General features: G+C 40.1%; 1 pseudogene; it reads left to right on the top strand.

The window, feature by feature from the left end:
- Positions 6479–24255, top strand: LOC109727558 (annotated as a pseudogene).

The raw sequence follows: 24255 nt of genomic DNA, 5'->3' as shown, positions 1-24255 counted from the left end.
AATAGGTTATTTACAATTAGTCATTGAGAATACACAAACAAAGTCAAAGCTAGAAAAGGTGTGGTTTAACGGGAAAAGTACTCTATCGAGGTAATTATGTTGGGTTCATTGTCCATCATACAATAAACGAATACAATTTGTGTATGTACTCCTGGTAAAATAGGATCACTCTACTCCATTTCATAGATCAAGAACAATCGAAAAAGAAAGTGACAATAGGATGGTATCTCTTAAAATATTGAATATAGTAATACCACCGATTGTACTAATGTACATTTGATATGTCTCTCCTTTATCAATCGAGAGTAGTGAAAAGATTTGAAATTTCCGTATCAGTGTTTGTGTGATGATAAATGTGAAATAAAAAAACAAAAGCAATAAGGATCCCAGCTGGGGATTAGATCTTGCTTCCTGTACCCTCTTCCGTGAAAGAGAGAGATGAATTGATGAATTCACTGGATCGTAGTTCAGGATTGACGGGGCTGGAACCCGCAGCTTCCGTCTTGACAGGGCGATGCTTTGACCAATTAAACTACAATCCCAGTAAGGTGTATGACATATATATTCTTAATGTTACATATTCTTATGTAATAATAAGAACGTTCTAGTCCTAGTCGTCGTTTCGTAAGAAAAACAGGAATGATATACTAATATCATATCAACATATAATATGGGCTATAGTGTCAAAGCCCCACGACCGCCAATTTCGTTGGTTCGGGCACGTCCAATAGACGCCGAATGAACAGAACCTTTCCTGTCCGCCCAAGGCTCAACAAGAACAACAACTATCATGGATAAAGAATTAGCCCATGATTAATTTCATTATATATGGCTTGCACGAGGGCAAGCAACAAGCACAAGTGAAAGTAAACTAACTATGCATATATTCATTGTATCTTGCAAACTCTAAACAAAATACAAAGTTTGATACTTTATTACATTCATTTACCAATTTACATTACGTCCTTTAAATACATACATCATCTTTCATTTACATTACACTTTTCATCGTATACAAAAGATGAAAGTAAACTGGGTATAAACTAAACTCGGGGAAGCCCACTACCCAGGGCGCGATGCCCTTGCCGCGATCCTCGACCGCCTCGCTCGCGCTAGAATCTGCAAGATTAGTTGTAATGTACCGGATTTTTAATATGAAAGTAAATGTAAATAAAAATAGTGTAAGATACTATTTTTATTGGACTTAAAGAAGTAAAATATAAGTCGAAAATGACTTGTGCTAAAATTAGAATGGAAACAGAAAATTTAGAATTTTTTGTAAGAAATGGGGGCTAATCTTTTAACAGAAAATTTACAGTGTTAGAAAATTATAAAGATTTGAGAATATGTCGGAATTATTTTTCTGAGGTTAGATTTAAAATTTCATATTATTCCGACACCCGGAAAGTGAAAAACAAAATCTGACTGCTATCTGCTAGCGATTCTAGTCGGTAGACTTTTTGCTGACAAAATATAGTTCAAAACTGAAAAGTTAAGATCATGTTCTTCTTCTTGATTTTAACCGAGTTTGACCATCAAATTTGAACGCAAACGGACATTCAGAAGAGTCCCGGCGAAAAGTATCAGACTCTGAACTGGACTAAACTGTGAGTTGTAATTGTTAGGGGGGCCTATATGTAAAACCTGTTAGTGTAGATTGTAATAGCGGAAGTGAGATTGGTGAATAGTTGCGTCTGTTCATAAAGTAGTTATTCTTATGAAAGGATTCGTCTCTTCATAAAAGATCTGTCTTTTCACGAAGAGATATGTTTTTTCACGAAGAGATATGAACCTTTTGTGAAAGAGTATGTCTTTTCTTTATTTGTGAAAGGACGTGTCCTTTTGTGAAAGGATATAACTTTAAAAGTTGTGTCCTTTCATCGTAACCATTCACCTCCTATAAATAGGAGATGTTTGAAGGCTTCAAGGGAAACATATTCAATCCTTTCTCCTTCTTAATTTTTCATATTGATGCTTAAGAGAGAAGTTCTTAAGGGAAAGTCTTCAAAAGTGCTGTTTGCAGTCTTCATGTCACGCCCCGGGGTTCTTTTAGTTTAAAACATAGCGGAAAAGCGTTTGAAATTTTTTTTTTTAAAAACCTAACCCCAGGGAATGCCAGATCCGCCACAAATACAGGAAATCCACTGTTCACACGGACAGAGTCTCCCCTGTATTTGCACGGCGTCGCACAAGTACAACAGTACAAACAGGATACAACCACAACTAAACGAATATAGAGATAACTATACATTCATAGATTCATCATTCACATCACAGATTTGCATTCGATGTCTAAACATAATTCCACAGAAAATCTTTTGAAAACTGTTCCTTACACAGAAACTTTTATATTTAAAAACGCTACCACGAGGGGTAGAAAAGCTTTCCATTTTACGAAATTCAAAAATCCTTTTATTACATTCATGAAAATCCACATATTCAAATATAATAAAAATACTGAACCATTTAACTATCTAAGCTATATCAACAGAATAGTAAGGGTAGAAACTAAACCGAATAACCTGGGTCGGAAGCTCTATCGACCGCTACGAACGTACCTTACATCTCATCCCAATACTCATCTCCTGCAATACCTGAAAAATGGTGGGGGAGGTGAGAACATGTAAACATGTCTCCCCTCCCAGTGGGTACCGCAAGCCGAAGAAGGCGAGGAGTACTCACCGGATCAGGAAGAGATAACTAACAACAAGGGCAGATATACTAAATACAGTAGCAACAATAATACATGAACATAATGTATAAGAACGACTACTGCTACTGTAACGAAGAATATAAAGCATACCTGGGTATCAAACTATAGTAGCAAGACAAATATATAGAAAGAATTGTAAGTATGCATACAACAACTGCTACTATAGACATATGCGTCAACCGAACGTATAGACCAAATATACCCAATCTGTACTGGCCGTATTGGTACCCAACACCTCAGGCCCATGCCACATCTGCTCTAAACAGAAACAAGTCATATTGGTACCCAACACCTCAGGCTGTAAGCATATAACCACACTAGGGCTCACGGGTTGACACAAGCAACCACTTTTCCGGAAAAGAACACCCTCTTGCGGTGGATCAGACCGCTGGTGTTCGTGAAATGCGTGCGAGCAGTGGCGATCGATGCAGAATGCTCAATAGCCAACTGTCGGCAACCAGCCGACAATCCTGCCCACTCAGGGCACACTGACCATATGGGTCATCATGTAACCAAATCAACCAACCAGGTCACAAGTATAGGATATGAACTCGACCAACCATGTCACAAGTATAGGATATGAAACTCGACCAATCATGTCACNAGAGACTGGCCTGGGCGTCGGCAGTTATGACACTCGCCTAGACCCGTAAGTCACTGGCCTTTCAAGGCTTCACCTGACAGGAGTGGCAACACCTGGGGAATACCGTCCCACCACTCGATGTCCAAAAAAGTACACCGCCACTACTCCCAACATAGACACCAGCTTGTGCGAACCGTAACACGTACAGAAACACCATGCACTTCGAATTTACCAAACTCGAATGCAACCCAGGACACAAGTCCAAACCCCGCACTCACGTGCCTATACACCGTGGTCTTCCTATTGGTCAACCTAACCAATGGTTCAGTTTCATTTACTTTTCAAAAATAACCTGTGAATGGTGTTGTGGTTGTAACCTCGCTCTGATACCACTTTAATCTGTCACGCCCCGGGGTCCCTTTTCAGTTTAAAACAAAGCGGAAAAGCGTCTGAATTTTTTTTTTGAAAACCTGACCCCAGGGTATGCCAGATCCGCCACAAATACAGGGAATCCACTATTCACACGGACAGAGTCTCCCCTGTATTTGCACGGCGTCGATCAAATACACAAAACAACCAGGATACAACCACAACCAGATGAATATAAGGATAACTATACATTCATACAATCACCATTCACATCACAGTTTTACATTCAAGGTTTAATCAGAAATCCACAAAAATCTTTTGAAAGCTGTTTCCTACACAGAATCCTTTATTCTTTTAAAAACGCTACCACGAGGGGTAGAAAACCTTTTATTTTACAAAATCCAGAAATCCACATTTTCAAATGTAAATAAACACTGAACCACATAAACCAACTAAACTATTCATCAGCCAAAATAAGAAGGGTAAGAAAGTAAACCGAATTAACCCGGGTCGAAAGCTCTATCGACCGCTACACGCGTACCTCACGTCTCGTCCCACTACTCATCGCCCACGATACCTGAAAAATGGTGGGGGAGGTGAGAACATGTAAACATGTCTCCCCTCCCAGTGGGTACCGCAAGCCGAAGAAGGCGAGGAGTACTCACCGGATCAGGAAGAGATAACTAACAACAAGGGCAGATATACTAAATACAGTAGCAACAATAATACATGAACATAATGTATAAGAACGACTACTGCTACTGTAACGAAGAATATAAAGCATACCTGGGTATCAAACTATAGTAGCAAGACAAATATATAGAAAGAATTGTAAGTATGCATACAACAACTGCTACTATAGACATATGCGTCAACCGAACGTATAGACCAAATATACCCAATCTGTACTGGCCGTATTGGTACCCAACACCTCAGGCCCATGCCACATCTGCTCTAAACAGAAACAAGTCATATTGGTACCCAACACCTCAGGCTGTAAGCATATAACCACACTAGGGCTCACGGGTTGACACAAGCAACCACTTTTCCGGAAAAGAACACCCTCTTGCGGTGGATCAGACCGCTGGTGTTCGTGAAATGCGTGCGAGCAGTGGCGATCGATGCAGAATGCTCAATAGCCAACTGTCGGCAACCAGCCGACAATCCTGCCCACTCAGGGCACACTGACCATATGGGTCATCATGTAACCAAATCAACCAACCAGGTCACAAGTATAGGATATGAACTCGACCAACCATGTCACAAGTATAGGATATGAAACTCGACCAATCATGTCACAAGTATAGGATATGAAACTCGACCAATCGTATCACAAGTATAGGATATGAAACTCGACCAATCATGTCACAAGTATAGGATATGAAACTCGACCAATCATGTCACAAGTATAGATATAATGCACTGACCGACTAGGTCACCATCTCACAGATAGTCACGAAACCGCTCTACTCTAGACAGAATACATGATATGTAAAACAGGCAAGTAGAGCAATATGGAAACATAGTATCATATACAGACAAACTACTCTACTCCTACTCAGGATACTAAGCGTGTAAACAACGAGCAGAGTATAATGGTATAACATAGGTGCAAGACTCACTATATACTATGCAATTGTAATAATAGAAGAGTAAGGGTAAGAAACCATCACCAAGCGTGCACCACTATACCGACGTCGGATCGAAGTACCCACCTATAAGGACGTCGCGCCTGCCTCCTGACTGCGAAAGAATGTCAACTGGACCTAAGGAAGGTCCACCGGGTCACTGTCTAACCCACAACTAATAACCACTAAATCCACAACCCACGAACAAACCCACGGAGATCGGTTTCCCAAACCGATCACCGTAATACGCCGGAAGTCCCGTAATTGTACGGGGACTCCGCCGGGACCCACGAACTGTCCCGGAACATACCGACTCGAGCTACGAGTCACCTGCTGCCACAAAACACCTATTTTAGTGTGATTTGGCAGCAAAAACAATATTATATAAACAAACAATTATTGTCGGATAATTGTTCGGATCCGGGTTCCCGGAAGTGTCAATTTCGACACCGGAACCCACCGTTGCTCATTCGTCATTTCTGAACTCTCAAAATGACGTGAGTGACCAGCCAACAAGGCTCGGCGACTACACAATAGCTCAGGAAGCACCATCGGAATAATTCCGAACCGAACCCGCGTTCCGTCGGCGGATTTCGCCAGGAAACGCTCCGAAAATCACTTTTTGATTTCCGCAAAGGCTTGGGGCCTTGGGCAATCAGTCCAAAGGTTACCCACTACCCGCACATGCTGCCAAGAGCAGCCACGACGAACCAAAATGCATAAAAGCCCACTCGATTACCCAAAATCACATTATTTTATGTGATTTCGGTGCTTTTATGGTCCATCTACACAACCTAGAAGTCAATCAGCCAAACCGAGACACCCGCTGACAGGTCTCGGCGTACCGGAGGCCATGCTCACCTTTTGGAGCCATTTCGGCCACTGTGGGACGCGTACGAGCGACACGAGGTTCAACAAAATAGCGCGCACTGAAACTAAAACACATCTAATTAACTCATCCGGAGCTCGCTGACCCTAAGTGAGGTGGTCATTGTGATCATAACTGACTGACGATCACCGTGCTCACCTCCGGAGGCATCGGAACAGCCCCGAGTCGTCAGAACAGTGATCCAAACAGGAAACTAGTGCGCAGACAGGCTGAAAATAGGCTTACAGAGCTAGGTAGGGCACGGGGTGGCCGGCGGCGGCAGGACGGCGGGAAGGCCGGCTAGGGGTAGGTGCGGCATGTCCGAGGTGGCCGGGGATGGCGTCAGCAGGCGACGGGAGGCGGCGGCGACGACGGCCAATGATGCCTTAGGCACCCAAACCCGAAGAGAACACGGGCTCGCTCCGGCCGACGGGGAGCTCCGGCGGCAGCGTCTTCGGCGGTTGACGGGTGTGGCCGGCCAGGCGGAGTCGGTGCTCACGCTGGTCGGCTGCGGAAGGCGGCGGTGGCGGTGCTGGGTGTGGCTCGGCCTGCACAGACCCTGCGCGGCCGCAGGGAGAGGGAGCGGCGGCCGAGGGCCACGGGAACGGCTGAGGGGAGCTCCGGGCGACGGCGAGCGGTCGTCGGAGGCCGGTGGGAGGAGGCCCGGCCGATCCTGGACAGCGGCGACGCGGGGGAGAGAGATCTGGTCACCCACGGCCAGATCTTGCTCGGGCTGGCCGCAAACAGTAGGAGCGGCGGCAGCGGCCACTCTGGCCGGACGCGGAGGTGCCAGCGGTCACGAGGGAGGTCGCCTATGAGTTCCCTAGCGGCGGCGGCCCTTGGAGGCAAAGGTCGCCCCGGCTCGGCCCGCTCCGGGTCTGGGCGTCAGCAGCGCGTCCTGGCGGCGCCGGCGACGCGCGTGGACGGCGGGGCCGGCGGGGATGTCGCCGGAGGGGAAGCCTCGGCCGGCGAACTCTGATTCGACGCAAATGGATGCTTTCCTAGGATCCACGGCCTAAGTTGTGGAACCCGATGGAGAGGAGAGCATTCGAAGGCCTACTCCGGTGGCCGGAGGTGCTTGCCGGCAGCCGGAGTGCGGGCAGCTAGGAAGGGGAAGGTTCAGAGGGTTGCAGGGAGGTTGGCTGAGGGAGAAGGTGAACCCAGGTTAGGGTTTTCCCATAATGAAACCCTAGGAACTCCATATATGAATGTCAACTTTGCACACAAGTCCCTCTACACTGATTATTAGAAATTTAGTCCTTCACAGTGCGAGTATTTTACACGTACGCCTCTCTACGTCTGATTTCGTGTGATTCGGTACATAAAATATTACGACTTTTGCTAAGTTTCCGATTTGTCGCAATAGACCTCTTCCCGAACATCATGCAATAACTGGTGATTCGTCCGTCGGATTTCCGATCTGATAGCGCCATTGCGTTCAGCACGACGGGGGCATTGAAACTACGATTTTGTTTCATCCGATTTGCTTCCCGATTTGCGACAAAATCCGTCCTCTCTCCAACTAATCCACATATCACACATAGGCCTAGGTGGAAACCCGAAATCCTTTAATTCAAACTCGAATTTGAATTCCCTACCAGCAGTAGGTACTTGAAACAACTCTCACCCGACCCCCGGTCATGAGCACAGAGCACGAGGAGCTTCACGATGCACGAATAGCAAAGGACGAAAACCCTCTTTTTGATAAAACTCCTTTTTCTCGGAAACCATGCATCAGATCTGAAATCCGTCAGTGCCATTGGTTCCAAAATAGCTGAACCGATCAAAACGAGCTATTGGATCGCTAAGAACGGAGTCCGATACACGCCGAAAGCCAACTCTACTCCGTGGCTTCACCGAAAAACCGGGTTACTATTCACTTTAAGTGAAAACTAATAATCGCGTAACTTCTCCATTCTAGCTCATTTTCTTCTGAAACTTGACGAGTGCTTATGAAATTAAATTACACACATAAATATCGTCAACAGAGAGTTTAGTTGCACTGTCAAAATCTCAGTCTTTACACTTCAACGGTCTTGTTGTACCCCGGAGGTGATTTGTTGGTAACCTGACAGCATACATTCGAGTGGGGGCAAATAACACCTTAAAGAAAGTAAACTTACACGCCTCTCCATTCATATTTCCCCAACAATTTTAAGGTGTTATTTTAATGGAGATAAACACTGAGGCGACTTTCAAGATAATAAATCAAGACTCTATGATACTGAACCAATTCGATGGGGCCAACTTCACTCGATGGAAAGATAAAATGATGTTCTTACTTACTACACTGAAGATAGCCTACATTCTGGACCCCAATTTGTTTGATATTTCTGCACCGACTGATGCAGATACTGATGAAGTGAGGGTGGCACGTAAAAAACGCAAGGAGGATGAACTACCGTGTAGAGGACATATTCTTAATAACTTGTTAGATAATTTATATGACTTATTTGCATCAATCCAATCACCAAGAGAAATATGGAACTCTCTAGAAGCAAGATGCAATACTGAAAAGCAAGGCACATATAAGTTTTTAATTATGAAATATTTTGAATTTACTATGGTAGAAAACTTATCAATAATGCAACAACTACATGGGTTACAAATTTTGGTTTCTAAACTTAAAGAGTTAGAAATTTCTCTTCCAGAATCTTTTCAAGTAGGGGCTATTATTGCGAAATTGCCTCGTAATTGGAATGATTATAGAGTGAAACTTTTACACACTGCAGAAGATTTTACTTTAGAGCAAATTCAAAAACACTTTAGAATTGAGGAGGAAACTCGGAATTGCTACCTAAAAAATGATGTTCAACATAGCTTTAAAATAAATCAAGTAGATGAAAATAAAAATCAAAAGTTTTCTGGAAATAAGAGAAAATTTTCTGAATCAAATAACTTTAAGATAAAAAAGGATAGGATTTGTTATCACTGTGGAAAGAAGGGTCACTATAAAAGAGAGTATAGATACATGAAGAAATTTAAGAAGGAAGACACTAATAAGGCCAACATGATTGAACAACAAACCACAGAACTTATTGCAATGATTTCTGACATGCATATAAGCATGGTTACCGAACTTCACATGGCAACAGCAAGTTGCTGGATTGGTGGTATGATTCGGGTGCTACTGTTCATGTCTGCAACAACAAATCTCAATTTAAAGATTAAAAAGAGACAGCAGATGGTCACGAAGTGTTGATGGGAAATCACAGTGCTGCAAAAGTTCTAGGAAAGGGCAGCGTTGAGCTTTTCTTCACTTCTGGAAAGAAACTCTTACTTATCAATGTACTCCATGTTCTAGATATCGTAAAAAATCTTGGATATGCAAATTTACTTTGTAAAAGAAGGATAAAAGCTGTACTAGAGTCGGATAAGGTGATCCTGTCAAAGAATGGAGTATTTGTAGGAAAGGGATACTCTTGTAATGGAATGTTTAAGCTTGGTATCAATAATAAAAATAATAATATTTCTGCTTATATTGTTAATGTTCTATTTCTTTGTGGCATAATCGTTTAGCACATATAAATTATAATTTCTTAGAATTTATGGCTAAACATGGCTTAATTTCATATAATCATAATAATAAAGAAAAATGTGAAATATGCATTCAAGCTAAAATGACTAAAAAACCTTTTCCTAAAGTAGAGAGAAATATTGATCTATTAGAACTTGTGCATTCAGATATTTGTGAATTAAATGTTCATTTAACTAGAGGTGGAAATAGATACTTTATTACCTTTATCGATGATCATTCTAGATATGCATATATTTACTTAATGGAGCAAAAGGGTCAAGCTTTAGAAATGTTTAAATGTTATAAATCTATTGTTGAAAATCAAAAGGAAAAGAAAATTAAGATTTTGAGAAGTGATAGAGGAGGAGAATACCTCTCTACGGAATTCTCGATATATTGTGAAGAAAATGGTATTATTCATCAAACTAGTGCACCATACACTCCACAACAGAATGGATTGGCAGAAAGAAAGAATAGAACATTAGTCGATATGGTTAATGCTATGATTTTAAATGCAAAATTGTCTTTCAATTTGTAGGGTGAAGCATTACTTACAGCCTGTCACGTACACAATAGAATACCCTCTAGAAAAACAAAAATATCTCCATATGAATTATGGAAAGGAAGAAGTCCAAACTTAAATTATCTCAGAGTTTCGGGGTGTTTAGCCTTTTATAGAGTTCCAGACCCTAAAGATATAATAAATTGGGACCTAGAGCTCTAAAATGTGTTTGTAGGATATGCTGAAAATTCTAAAGCATATAGATTACTGGATTTGGAATCAAATATTATTGTGGAATCAAAAGATGTTGAATTTTTAAAAATAAATTTATCAATGATTCTAATTCTATTTCAGAATCTACACAAGCAGAAGTAGCCGGCACTAATTCTAGTATATCTTTTAACTATAAAAGAAAAATGACAGTAACTTCTAGTGAACCTAGGAGTTGTCAAAGAGTTAGAAAAGAAAAGAGTTTAGATCCTGATTTTGTATCCTTTTTTGTAGAAGGAAGTAGAATAAATGTTCTAAATAAAATACCAATTCTATTCAATATAGAAGATGATCCAAAAACATTTACAGAAGCCATGACTTCTAGAGACGCAGCATTTCGGAAAGAGGGAGTAAATGATGAAATGGACTCGTTATTATCTAATAATACTTGGATTCTAGTTGACTTACCTCCTTGATCAAAATCTATTGGATGCAAATGAGTATTTAGAAAAAGGTATAATACGAATGGATCTATGCAAACGTTTAAAGCGAGATTAGTAGCTAAAGGATATAAGCAAAAAAGAGGGTATAGATTACTTCAACACTTTTGCACCAGTGGCTAGGATGACATCCATTAGAGTGTTGTTAGCACTCAATTCAATTTATAATCTTTTTATACATCAAATGGATGTTAAAACAACATTTTAAATGGTGAACTAGATGAAGAAGTCTACATGGATCAACCTGAAGGGTTTGTGCTATCTGGAAATGAAAAGAAAGTTTGTAAATTAATCAAGTTGTTATATGGCTTGAAGCAAGCGCCAAAACAATGGCATGAAAATTTGATTCCATAATATTGTCCCATGGATTTAAATACAATAATGCTGATAAATTCATTTATCAGCATATTATCACCATATTCTTCTGATCTATTCTAGGAGCGATGAGGAGCACAAGGAGCATTTGAGGACTGTTCTGCAAATTCTCCGAGAAAAGAAGCTCTATGCGAAGTTAAAGAAGTGCGACTTTCGGCTCTGTGAGTTCACTTTCTTAGGCCATGTTGTTTTCGAGGGTGGAGTATCTGTTAACCCGAGGAAAGTGGAAGCAATTAAAGATTGGCCTCGCCCGACGACTATTGCAGAGATCCGTAATTTTCTGGGTCTTGCGGGTTATTATTGGCGGTTTGTGGAGGGGTTTGCTAAAATTACTACTCCACTAACATGCCTCACGCACAAAGGAGCGAGGTTTGTTTGGAGTGATGAGTGCGACAAAAGCTTTCGGGAGATAAAAGAAAGATTGACTTCAACTCTGATACTCGCCTTGCCGATTCCGGGGGAGAGTTTTGTGGTATATAGTGATGCCTCTTATAATGGTCTAAGGTGTGTTCTAATGCTGCGTGGGCGGTTTATTGCTTATGCTTCTTGCTAATTGAAGAATTATGAGAAGAGCTATCCTATTCATGACCTTGAGTTAGTCGCAGTAATTTTCGCGTTGAACCTGTGGAGGCACTACTTATATGGTGAGCGATGCGAGGTTTATAGAAGAATACAAATTAGGTTTCTTCTTTTTTATATATCTTATATATTTTTATTTTTTGTTATATCCAAATCTAGATCAACATAATTTACTTTACGTGGAAGAGTCTCATCCTCTATTTTTATCAGGATATTCTATCGCACTGTTCATTTTGTGAACAACTGATGCAATAAAAGATAATGTTAGAAGATCGTAAATTTTGGTTACTTGAAACTTCATCTTGTTCATGTTTAACAATTTTAATTGTCGATTTGAATGCGCTACCTAGAATGTAGTAACAGTATGAAGATCTTGGTGATATCGATAGTATTCTAGGCTTCTAGCTCAACTCTCTCTTTATATTGTAGATAAGTTGCTTCTGATGTTGCGCCTAGCAACGTAGTTGTACATCTAAAATAAATGAAGTTATTGAAGGTGCTTTATAATATTTTTATAGCTATATTTGATGATTGTTAAATGCAACTCATTGTAAGTCTTCTCAACGTTCTTGTGATCATCGAGAAAAATTACTTATCCCTTTCTTTATGTCTTACGCTTTTGATGCAAAGAACTATCAGTCTGTTATTAATTTGGGTTATTTGCATACACGTCCCTACAAACATAGTGAATTGCGAAAATATCCCTGCAAAACGGAAACTCCATAAGTTGTCCCTGCAAAAGTCCTAAGTTAGGTAGATATGTCCCTCCGGTTAACATCCGTTAGTGATCTGTTTATTTTTTAACAGTGGATTCGTAAAATGACCATTTTACCCTCACAAATATATCCCTCCAAAAGTTTTCCTCTTCCCCTTCTCTTTCTCTTCCTCTTCGGACCGTCGAAGCGGACGACGGCGGCGGCGGCGGTGGCGCGGGGTTGGGTTCGCCGGCGACGAAGAAGAGGGAAGAACGCCTGGGCACCAGAGCTCTACCTGGAGCTCGTCGCCCTCAACGCCGTCCCCTCCCTCGTCGGCCTCCTCGGCACTGACATCACCGTCGATTTTGTCTCCCTCCTCACCGACCTCACCGACGCCGACGTCCTCGGCGACCACGACGACCCCGCGCACGCCCTCGTCGCCACCCTCGTCGACAACAACGCCCTCGAGCTTCTCGTCTCGAAACTTGCCCGCCTTTCCGAGGTCGACCCCGACGAGGTTCTTCTCCCTCGCAGGTGACGAAGAAGAGGGAAGAGGAAGAGGAAGAAGGAAGAAGGAAGAAGAAGAGAAAAGAGGAAGAGGGAAGAGGAAAAGGAAGAGGGTTGGCCACCGTCGTCGTCGTCGCCGTCGCCGCCGCATTTCCTCCCCGGCGACGAAGAAGAAGGAAGAGGAAGAGGAGGAAGAGGAAGAAAGGTAAATACGTCAATTCACACTATAATTAACCATGGTTAAGTATTTTAACCGTGGTTAACGAAAATTTTCTAACAGATCTGGACGGCAGGGACATATCTGCATAACTTAGGACTTTTGCAGGGACAACTTATGGAGTTTTCATTTTGCAGGGATATTTCCGCAATTCACTATGTTTGCAGGGATGTGTATGCAAATAACCCTATTAATTTTATAGCATCATTGAGAAATATTTGCTACTTTGTGAAATGATCCATCATAATTTGTCAAAGTTGCCTTTTTGGGTTATGTTAATGGTTTGTGTTGTTGTGAATTAGAACTTCTCTGAGCAGGTTATTTTTATAATCAGGAAGAGCTGTTGAGTTGCTTGAAGCTTTGGAAGCAATGGCTAAAGATAATCAACATATTGTACGAAGAGCAATGATGTTGAGCAGGAAATATCGCACGCTAGTGAGCTCCTGGATAGAACCTTTACAAGAAGAAGCTGATGTTGGATTTGAAATTGATTATGTTGCAAGGTTTGCTTTATTATCAGGAAAATTTGTTTGTATGCTGATTTAACTTGATTCCTTTTCTCCGTGGTGAAGTTGAAATTTTTTTTTTTGCATGGCTGCTGTTTTCATTTATCTTGTACTGAAATGTGTGTGTGTGTGTGTGTATAGAACTAGGCTAATATACTATTAATAGCACCAAGTCATTGGTGCTACCAAGTTTTTGGCCATTGGATTAAAAGATGTGCGGTTAGGATGATGTGGGCCCCCTAGGGTTGAGTGGGTGGTTGGTTGAATAGTATGATCTAATGGGTGAAAATGATCAAAAGGGTAGATCTAACGGCGAAAAATTTGGTAGCACCAAGTGCTTCCTGCTATTAATAACGTAGTAGTCGAATTATATATATAGAGCTAGGCTGGAATACTATTGATAGTAAAAGATCTTTTTTACTATCAAGTTTTTAATGCTTTAATGAGAAATTGTAGGGTTAGGATGATATTAGTCTCTTAGGATTGAGTGGTCGCCTTAGGGTTGAGTGGTCCCTATTGGGTTATAATATTTAATCCAATGGTTAGAAATGATGAAAGAAATTGATCCAAAAGCTAAAAACTTGATAGCAAAATAGATCTTTTGCTATCAATAGTATTCTAGCCAACTATATATATATATTGCTGTTGTGCTCCTAAGTTGTGATAACATCTGGGAGCCATCTAAAGGTTCTTGTCTTTGTTAATATCTATGTATTGATTAACTATACATGTAGATAATAGGTTAACTAGAATCTGTTAATTTCTGCAGAAGATTTTTTTGCAAAACTTTTATTATTTTTTCCTCATAGTCGGTACTTAAGACTGCACTGGTGTTTAATTGCTGATAATTCCTTCTAATTCTAGTTTTTGTGCAAGATATTACTTCTGTTGGTCGATTATATAGAAAACATTGTTCACACAGTAGACAGCTCTAATATAAGAGATCCAAGTGTTAGCATTTAAAGAAATGGTTACTATACTAGTATTTATTTATTTATTTATTTATTTTGCTTTGATAGATATCCCTACAAGTATGAGTTGTGCAAATACCACTATAAAGTTGATAATTGCATGCCTGCCCCTGAAAACTTAGTTATCGTTATGCACGTGCCTCTGTGGGGGTATGCAGGCAAAGTCTGTATTGGAATATATACCCCTAGCAAGAATGTGAATGCAAATACAAATGGTTTTCAGGAACATGCATGCAAATAACATGCAATGGCACTTGTGCAATTTTGCATATTTGGAGGGGAATGTAAGTCCTATCATTGTTGTCAAGTAGAATTTGCCGAGATGGTTGTAGCACTTGCATTACTTTGTTAGAGTCTGGCTTTAATTGCAACATAAGGGAGCTTGTCTTTATGAAGTTTGTTATGTTTTAGTTGTTTGAACATCATCACATTGTTACTTATTACTCTTTTCTCATGCTAATCAGAGAATAAGGTTGCATCATAGATATCCGTTGTTATATTTATATTTGGTATATCTTCTCTTCTTTTGCTTACAACTTTTACGTCGTATGTATTATGGCATATTTTAGGTATACAGCAGAGGGAGGTCTTACAGGAGAGCGCAAGCGGTGGGTGCCGCGCAGGGGGAAAACTCCTTTGGATCCGGATGCCCTGGGGTTCGCTTATTCCAATCCTGTGGAAACATCTTTCAAACAGCTCTGTTTAGAGGAATGGAGGATCAATCATCGTAAACTCCTGAAAACTTTGAGGAATGAGGGGCTTGCAATTTTAGGCGATGCTTCTAAAGTCGTTGTTCTTGGAGTAGAGGAGCGCTTGAAAAAGATATCAAAGGGCCAGATCAGAATGTGTTGAAACCAAAAGCTGCCAGTAAAATGATAGTATCAAAATTAAAGGAGGAGCTAGAAGCACAAGACTTACCTACAGATGGAACAAGACAAGTACTTTATCAGAGAGTACAAAAAGCAAGAAGAATTAACCGTTCACGTGGCTGGCCACTTTGGGTTCCTCCAGTGGAAGAGGAGGAAGAAGAGGTATGTTCTGCTTATTTGTGTACTCCTGGTTTCTAAGTTCAGTTGGTAACATAGTATGATCAAGGTTAATTACAATCAGTTGCTAAAGTTTGACTCCGATTTCAATTTTGCCTTTTGCTTTGATTTTAACTAAGTCCATCAAGTTTGTCCTTCCTAACAANATACTTTTGTTTGGTAGAAATGTTTTATTTATACTCGATATATACCATTGTTGTTTAAGTCGGTACTTCAAACTAGTGCTAAAGGTAAGCAGGAGTATAAACGTTAAAATTCATGAATCGGAGGTTCCGAGTTAGAGTTAAAACTAAAGCATAACTGTCCGGAGTTAAAATAGTTGGATCAGGTACTTCAAATTGGTGCTAAAGTTAAAGTGGGAGTATTAAAATTAAAGTGTCTTTCTAGATGAACAATCCTTCCTGTTTGAACTACCTGAATCAATTTTAGTTTCGTTTTCCGTTTTAACTTTAGCCTCAGTTTGAAATCGTTGACTAACATTAATTGGAACTAGTATGATACAATGGTGTATTATATTTCCATAGTTAGATTGTATAGCTGTAAATGAGTGAAATCAGCCAACAATCGTTGTATATTGATCTATTTATTGAAGAAGAATACAACCAAAAAAGAGGCATTGAGCCATTCAATCAAATTCTATCATGGTATCAGAGCCTTGGTTCTAGAAATTTTGAAATACTAGTCCTAAAAATTGCTCTTGGTTTTCTTGGTTTTCTTGGTGCTGTCTGTTGGATCAGAGATTCTGCAACAAATCAATGTGACGGTGCGATGGGTGCGGCATTTTTTTCATTTCAGGATTTGGCGTGGAAAGGAAGCTCACGATTTTGGTAAAATTTTAGTTTTATTTGGTGAATTTATTTGGGTGTGAACTATTCTCTTTACTTTGATATGGCGGATAACAATCCTAAATTTTGTGTTAAGTTTACTGGAAAGAATTATGCCACATGGGAATTTCAATTTCAATTGTTTGTCACTGGAAAGGAGTTATGGGGACATATAGATGGCACTGTTCCAGCTCCTATAAATGCCACACAATTGTCTCAATGGAAAGTCAAAGATGCTAGGGTGACGTCTTGGATTATTGGGTCCTGTGATTCTCAACTTATTCTTAATTTACGTCCATATAAAACTGCTAAAGACATGTGAGAATATTTAAAAAAGTTTACAATCAAACACATTCAGCTAGAAGATTTCAATTGGAGTGTGAGATTACAAATTACACTCAGGGAGGATTGTCTATTCAGGATTACTTTTCTGGTTTTCAAAAATTATGGGCTGAATTTTCTGATATTGTTTGTGCTACCGTGTCCAAAGATTCTTAAAAAGATGTATTGGCTGTTTATGATGTTAGCAAGCGTGACCAGTTTTTGATGAAGTTACGGTCAGATTTTGAGAATGTTCGTTCTAATTTGATGAGTCGTCACCCTCCTCCTTCATTGGATATGTGTTTTGGTGAATTGCTTCGTGAAGAATAGCGTCTTCTCACTCAAGCCACTCTTGAACAAGAAAAGTTGACTACAACACCTATGGCATTTTTGGCTCAAGGAAAAGGCAAAGGTAGGGATATGAGTAAGGTTCAGTGCTTTCGTTGCAAGAATTATGATCATATTGCTGCAAATTGTACTAAAAAATTTTGCAATTACTGCAAAAAGCCTAGACTCATCATCAAAGATTGCTCAATTCGGCCCCAAAATCGCCAGGTCGTTGCGTTTCAAGCTTCTACTACCAATCCTTCTACAGGTCAAATTCCAATTGGGACCTCAACAACAGTCAATCACAATGCTGAACCAATAGTTCTTACTCCTGAAATGGTGCAGCAAATGATTATTTCGGCCTTTTCAACTCTAGGACTTCCGGTAATGGTAATTCTCCATCTGAGTCTTGGCTTATTGATTCTGCAGCATCAAATCATATGACTAGCTTAGTTAATTTGCTCAACAATGTCCGCCTATACCATGGTTCAGAACATATACATGTTGCTAATGGAAACACTATTCCTATTACTGCTGTTGGAGATATTACTCCAACTTTCAACAATGTTTTTGTATCACCTGGACTATCTAATAATCTTCTTTCAGTTGGACAATTAGTAGAAAATAACTATGATGTACATTTTTCTCGTGATGGTTGTTGTGTGCAGGATAAGGTGTTGGGAACGGTGATCGCGAAGGGGCCTAAAGTAGGACGATTGTTTCCACTCCATTTATCCGTTCCTAAACATGTTGCTTGTTCTACTATTATCAATAAAAGTGAAATGTGGCATAAACGTTTGGGACGCCCTAATTCTGAAATTTTGTCTTATTTGTCGACTTCTGGTTTATTGGGCAATAAAGATCATTTTTGTTCTTCTCGTACTTCTTTGGATTGTTCTGCTTGTAAGTTAGGAAAAAGTAAAATACTTCCTTTTCCTATTGCTGGTAGTCATGCGAAAAAATGTTTTGATATTATTCATAGTGATGTGTGGAGGATCGCACCTGTTATTTCTCATGCTCAGTATAAATATTTTGTGACGTTTATTGATGACTATAGTTGGTTTACTTGGATTTATTTTCTTCGTTCTAAATCCGAAGTATTTTCAGTTTTTAAATCCTTCCTCATGTACGTTGAAACTCAATTTTCTGCTGTTGTTAAGGTTCTTCAATCTGATTCTGGTGGAGAATACATGACGAATGCATTTCATGATTTTTTGAATCAAAAAGGTATTCTCTCCCAACGTTCCTGTCCATATACGCCTGAACAAAATGGTGTGGCCGAACGAAAGAATCGTCATCTCTTAGAAGTGGCTCGTACTTTGTTACTTGAATCTTCAGTTCCACCTACTTTTTGGGTAGAAGCTTTATCTACAGCAGTTTATCTTATTAATCGACTGCCTTCTCGCACTCTAAATCTTGACTCTCCTTATTTTCGTCTTTATCATCAACATCCTCATTATCAACATTTGCATACCTTTGGCTTTGTTTGTTTTGTACATTTGCCTCCTCACGAACGCCATAAGCTTTCTGCTCAATCTGTTAAATGTGCATTTATGGGGTATAGCACTAGTCATAAGGGGTTTGTTTGTTATGATCCTTGTTCTAAGAGGCTTCGTGTTTCTCGGAATGTTGTTTTCTTCGAAAATCAACATTTCTTTCCCGCTCATGTTAGCTCATCCCCTGAAATTGCAATTCTTCCTAATTTTGATGACACGTCTTCTTGTATTGAACGGTTCAAGCCTGGATTTGTGTACACACGGCGTCCTGTACTACAGCCCCTTCCTGAGCCAGCTCCGCCATTTGCTCCTGCTCCACCTGCCCCGAGACGGTCTACCCGAATCTCTCGTCCTCCTCAGCGGTATGACTCTTATCATACATCATTTTCTACTACTTTGTCCTCCATTTCGGTTCCATCTTCTTACTCACAAACAGCGAAGCATGAGTGTTGGCAGCGGCCAATGCACGAGGAACTTCGTGCTCTTCAGGATAATCAAACGTGGGACATTGTTCAATGCCCACCTCATGTTAAGCCCATTGGTTGCAAATGGGTTTATTCAGTGAAGCTTCGCTCTGATGGGACCCTAGATCGCTATAAGGCTAAGCTGGTTGCCTTGGGTAATCGATAAGAGTATGGAATAAACTATGAGGAGACATTTGCTCCTGTGGCCAAAATGACTACGATACGTACAATTCTTGCTATTGCTACTTCACAGGGTTGACCACTTCAACAGTTGGATGTCAAAAATGCTTTTCTCCATAGTGATCTCAATGAGGATATATACATGACGCCTGCTTTTCTACTTTGGAAGTTTGTAAATTGAATTGTTCCTTATATGGCTTAAACCAAGCTCCTAGAGCTTGGTTTGAGAAGTTTCGCTTTAGCTTGCTTCAATTTAAGCTTGTGCAAAGCCAATATGACTCTTCCTTGTTCCTTCGAAAGACCTCTACTGGAATTGTCCTCCTTTTTGTGTATGTTGATGATATTGTTATTACTGGGAAGGACTCATTATTGATTACTCAGCTTAAGCAACATCTTCGACAGTCTTTTCATATGAACGATCTTGGTCATCTTACATATTTCTTGGGATTGGAAGTTCAAACTGACTCTTCTGGCATATTCTTACACCAACATAAATATATTCAGGATTTGATTGCATTGGCTGGTCTTCAAGATTCTTCATCTGTTGATACACCACTAGAAGTGAATGTTAAGTACCACACTGCCGAGGGCGAGATACTTCCTGACCTTTTGTTGTATCGACAGCTAGTGGGTAGCCTGAATTACCTGACTATTACTAGGCCTGACATCTCCTTTGCTGTACAGTAGGTTAGTCAATTTATGCACTCTCCACGACATCTACACTTGGCGGCCGTTCGCCGCATCATTCGATATCTTCGCGGCTCTCCTTGTCGAGACTTATTTTTTTCTGTTGGCTCTCCTATGTATCTTGTTGCTTTTAGTGATGCTGATTGGGCGGCATGTCCCAATACTCATCGTTCTTGTCTGCCACCACAAATGACGCACCTCGCACGGTCGATGGGTTTTAGGCCGTGGGGTAGTATTCATGATTTAGATGAGTATGTATATGTATATCGGTATCAGGTAGCGAGTCCATGGCTTCCAAAAGATGCAAACATCTATTGTTAATTACCCCTGTAGATTGGGGCACCTTCGATTAAGAGACCTTTATAGATGGGATGAGATGAATCGTGTCTTGGTTTATTGAATCCTAAGTATATGTATTAGGATTTAGTTGGATTTGAGATTGACTAGGTCCTAAGTATATGTGTTAAGACCTAGTCGATATTAAACTCTATGTATTAGAGTCTAATTGGCTCTAAGTATATGTCTTAGAGTTCGATTATATTCACCTTGGTCGTATATTCCAAGGTGGAGATGTGACCCGACCCCAAGTATATGTATTGAGGTGGGTCGAATTACCTGAACGTAGAGAGTGGTTAATTCCTGAGTATATGTATCAGGATTAACCGAGTTTAATATATTTTCCGCTCTAGTTATATGTGCTAGAGTGAGGATCTGAATAAGCCCTAAGGTATTGCGTTAGGGTTCGTCGGATTTGATTCGTATGAGCTCCAAGTATATGTATTAGAGCTCGATCAGGTATGGATTTCACTCTAGGTAGGTGTGCTAGAGCAAAGGCTGACTAGACCCTAAGTATATGGGTTAAGACTAGTCGAGCTTGGTTTGACTTCCACTCTAGGTAAATGTACTAGAGTAAAAGGTTGACTAGACCCTAAGGGTATGTATTAGGGTTAGTCGGATGAACTCTAAGTACATTTGATATCATTTGACTGAATTCTAAGTATATAATTTAGAACTCTGTCAATTTGGAGATATTTTGCCTTAGTTATATGTGCTAAGGCAGTTGACTTAGCCCTAAGTATATGTATTAGAGGTAGTCGATATTTAATTTTTACTCTAGGTGTATGTGCTGGAGTAAAAAAAAGATTTATGATGGACTTTGGGCATGAACTAGTTCATATATGGTTCATGAGATTTGGATATGGCTTGGTATGTGGCTCATAAGGTTTGATGCATGGTTCATAGAGTTTGGTATATGGTCCATATGATTTGGTTTACGATTCATGAACTTGGTGTATGGTTCATGGGATTTGGTTCATGAACTTGGATATAGTTTATGAGGTTGGGTATGTGAGATTTGGTTCATGGGGTTTGATATATGGTCCATGGGATTTGGTCCATGAGATTTGATTATGAACTTGGTTTATAGACTTGGGTTCATGGTTTATAGACTTGGGTTCATGGTTTATGGGATTTGGTTCGTGAACTTATGCATGGTTCGTGGTGTTTGGTTCACGAACTTGGTTCATAGTTTATGGGATTTGGTTCATGAGGTTGGGTATGTGAGATTTGGTTCATGAACTTGGATATGGTTCATGGATTTGGTGTATGGATTTGGTGTATGGATTTGGTTCATGGTTCATGGACTTGGGTATGGGTATGGGATTTGGTTCATGAACTTGGATACGGTTCATGGTTCATTTGGTTTATAGTTCATGGGTATGGTTTATGATTCATGAACTTGGTATATTACTCATGGGATTTGGTTCATGGGTATGGTGTATGGTTTATGAGGTTTGGTTTATGAACTTAGGTATGGTTTATAGAGTTTGATGTATGGGGTTTGATTTATGGACTTGGATATGGTTCATGGGTTTTGGTGTATGGGATTGGTTTATGGCTCATGACTTGGTTCATTTGGTTCATGAACTTGGTTCATGACTCATAGGGTTTGATATATGGGTCATCATATTTGGTTCATGAACTTGGGTATGGTTTATGGGATTGGGTTCATGAACTTGGGTATAGTTCGTGGTGTTTGGTTCACGAACTTGGGTAAGGTTCATGAACTTGGTTCATGGTTCATTAGATATGGTTCATAGATTTGGTTTATGGACTTGGTTCATGGTTCATGAACTTGGTTTATTTGGTTTATGAACTTAGTTTATGGGTTTCGGGGTTTGGTTCATGAACTTTAGTTCATAGTTCATGAACTTGGTTCATGAACTTGGGTTTCTGATTTGGTTCATGATTCAAGGAATTTGGGTTCATGAGTCCAAGTCGGAAGTTGGGTTCGGGTTGTATTTGTGGTTCGGATTGGATTTGAGTTTGGATTTATTTGTGGACTGGATTGGATTTGAGTTTGGGTCTTTATTTGTGGACTTGATCGGATTTAGGTCTGGATTTGGGTTTTGGGTTTCGATTTTTGGTTTGGGTTTGGGTTTAGGTTTCGAATTTTTGGTTGGATTTGGGTTTAGGTTTCGAATTTCTGGTTGGATTTGATTTGGGTTTTGGGTTTTAGTTTTGGATTTTTGGTTGGATTTGATTTGGGTTTTGGGTTTTTATAGCTTTAGGTTTGGGTTTTATTTGTGGACTAGAAGATTTGATTTGGGTTTGGGTTTTGGTTTTGGATTTTTGGTTGGATTTGATTTGGGTTTTTATGTGGACTTGGTTTGGCTTGGGTTCGTATGTGGACTTGATTTGGTTTTGGGTTCGTATGTGAACTTGATTTGGTTTGGCAATTTGATTTAGGGTCCGAAGAAATTTTCTTTTGATTTTGCAATTTGATTTAGGGTTCGAAGAAATCCCCTTTTGATTTTACAATTTGATTTGGGGTCCGAAGAAATCCCCTTTTGATTTTGCAATTCGATTTGGGGGTCCGAAGAAATCCCGGTTTGATTTTGCAATTTGATTTGGGGTCCGAAGAAATCCCCTTTTTGATTCTAATTTGATTTGGGGCCCGAAGAAATCACTTTTTAGTTTTGCAATTTGATTTGGGGTCCGAAGAAATCCCCGTTTGATCTTGATTTGGGGTCCGAAGAAATTCCCGTTTGATTCTAATTTGGGGTCCGAAGAAATCCCCGTTCGATTTATGATTTGGGGTCCGAAGAAATCCCCGTTTGATTTTAATTTGGGGTCCGAAGAAATCCCCGTTTGATCTTATTTGATTTGGGGTCCGAAGAAATCCCTATTTGATCTTGATTTGGTTTGGGGTCCGAAGAAATTTTCGTTTGATCTTGATTTGATTTGGGGTCCGAAGAAATCCCCGTTTGATTTTAATTCGGGGTCCGCAGAAATCCCCGTTTGATCTGATTTGATTTGGATTTGAACTGGTTTGAGACTTTTCTAGATCGATTCAATGTTCCTGAAATGGATCGAAGGGTCCGAAGAAACAGGAAATCTTTGATTCCCCTCCCCTCTTCTTTCGGAAACACTGAACTGCTAAGGTTGGAGATGACGGCGACGAAGATGATGACGGTGACATGGATCTGTTCGGTCGGCGAATTTGGTTTAATATTTTCAAAAGGAGTGAAATCAGCCAACAATCACTGTATATTGATCTATTTATTGAAGAAGAATACAACCAAAAGAGAGGCATTGAGCCATTCAATCAAATTCTATCATTTGTAACGCCCCATATTAAGAGGTGCTGCTAATTTAGTAATTTTGCGAACACTGTTGTCTTGAGAAGTCCTAGTATGTCTTAGTTGACACCTGCTAACTATTGCAAGTTCTGAACTGAGTCTCTCTATATTTTTTTCTTTGTTGTTCTATTTGTAGGTTGATGAAGAGTTAGATGAACTAATATTTCGAATTAAGCTTCGAAGATGGGAACACGGAGTTTGGAAAAGCCGTTTTATGGGTGAAACTTTAAATATTCAGGATAGGACCATTGATGCGGGCGATCCAGATACTCCTAATATGTTGGATGATGATGTGGTAGAGGATGTGGCAAAAGAAGCAGAGGAAGATGAGGCAGATGAGGAGGAAGAAGTTGTGGAACAAACAGAAAGTCAAGTTGAAGTTGGTGATATTAGTAAGGACAAAGAAGTTGAGCGAGCTAAGCCTCTTCAAATGATTGCCATACAACTATTGAAGGATTCAGAGGAAACAAATACTACAAAAAAATCACAGAGGGCTGCTCGGGCATCTGTCGAGGTCTATGATTACTAA

This window comes from Ananas comosus, linkage group 22 (genome assembly GCF_001540865.1).
Source record: "Ananas comosus cultivar F153 linkage group 22, ASM154086v1, whole genome shotgun sequence".
NCBI classification, from domain to species: Eukaryota; Viridiplantae; Streptophyta; class Magnoliopsida; order Poales; family Bromeliaceae; genus Ananas; species Ananas comosus.
The sequence above is the reverse complement of the archived record's forward strand: the minus strand, read 5'-3'. Positions and strand labels throughout refer to the sequence as shown.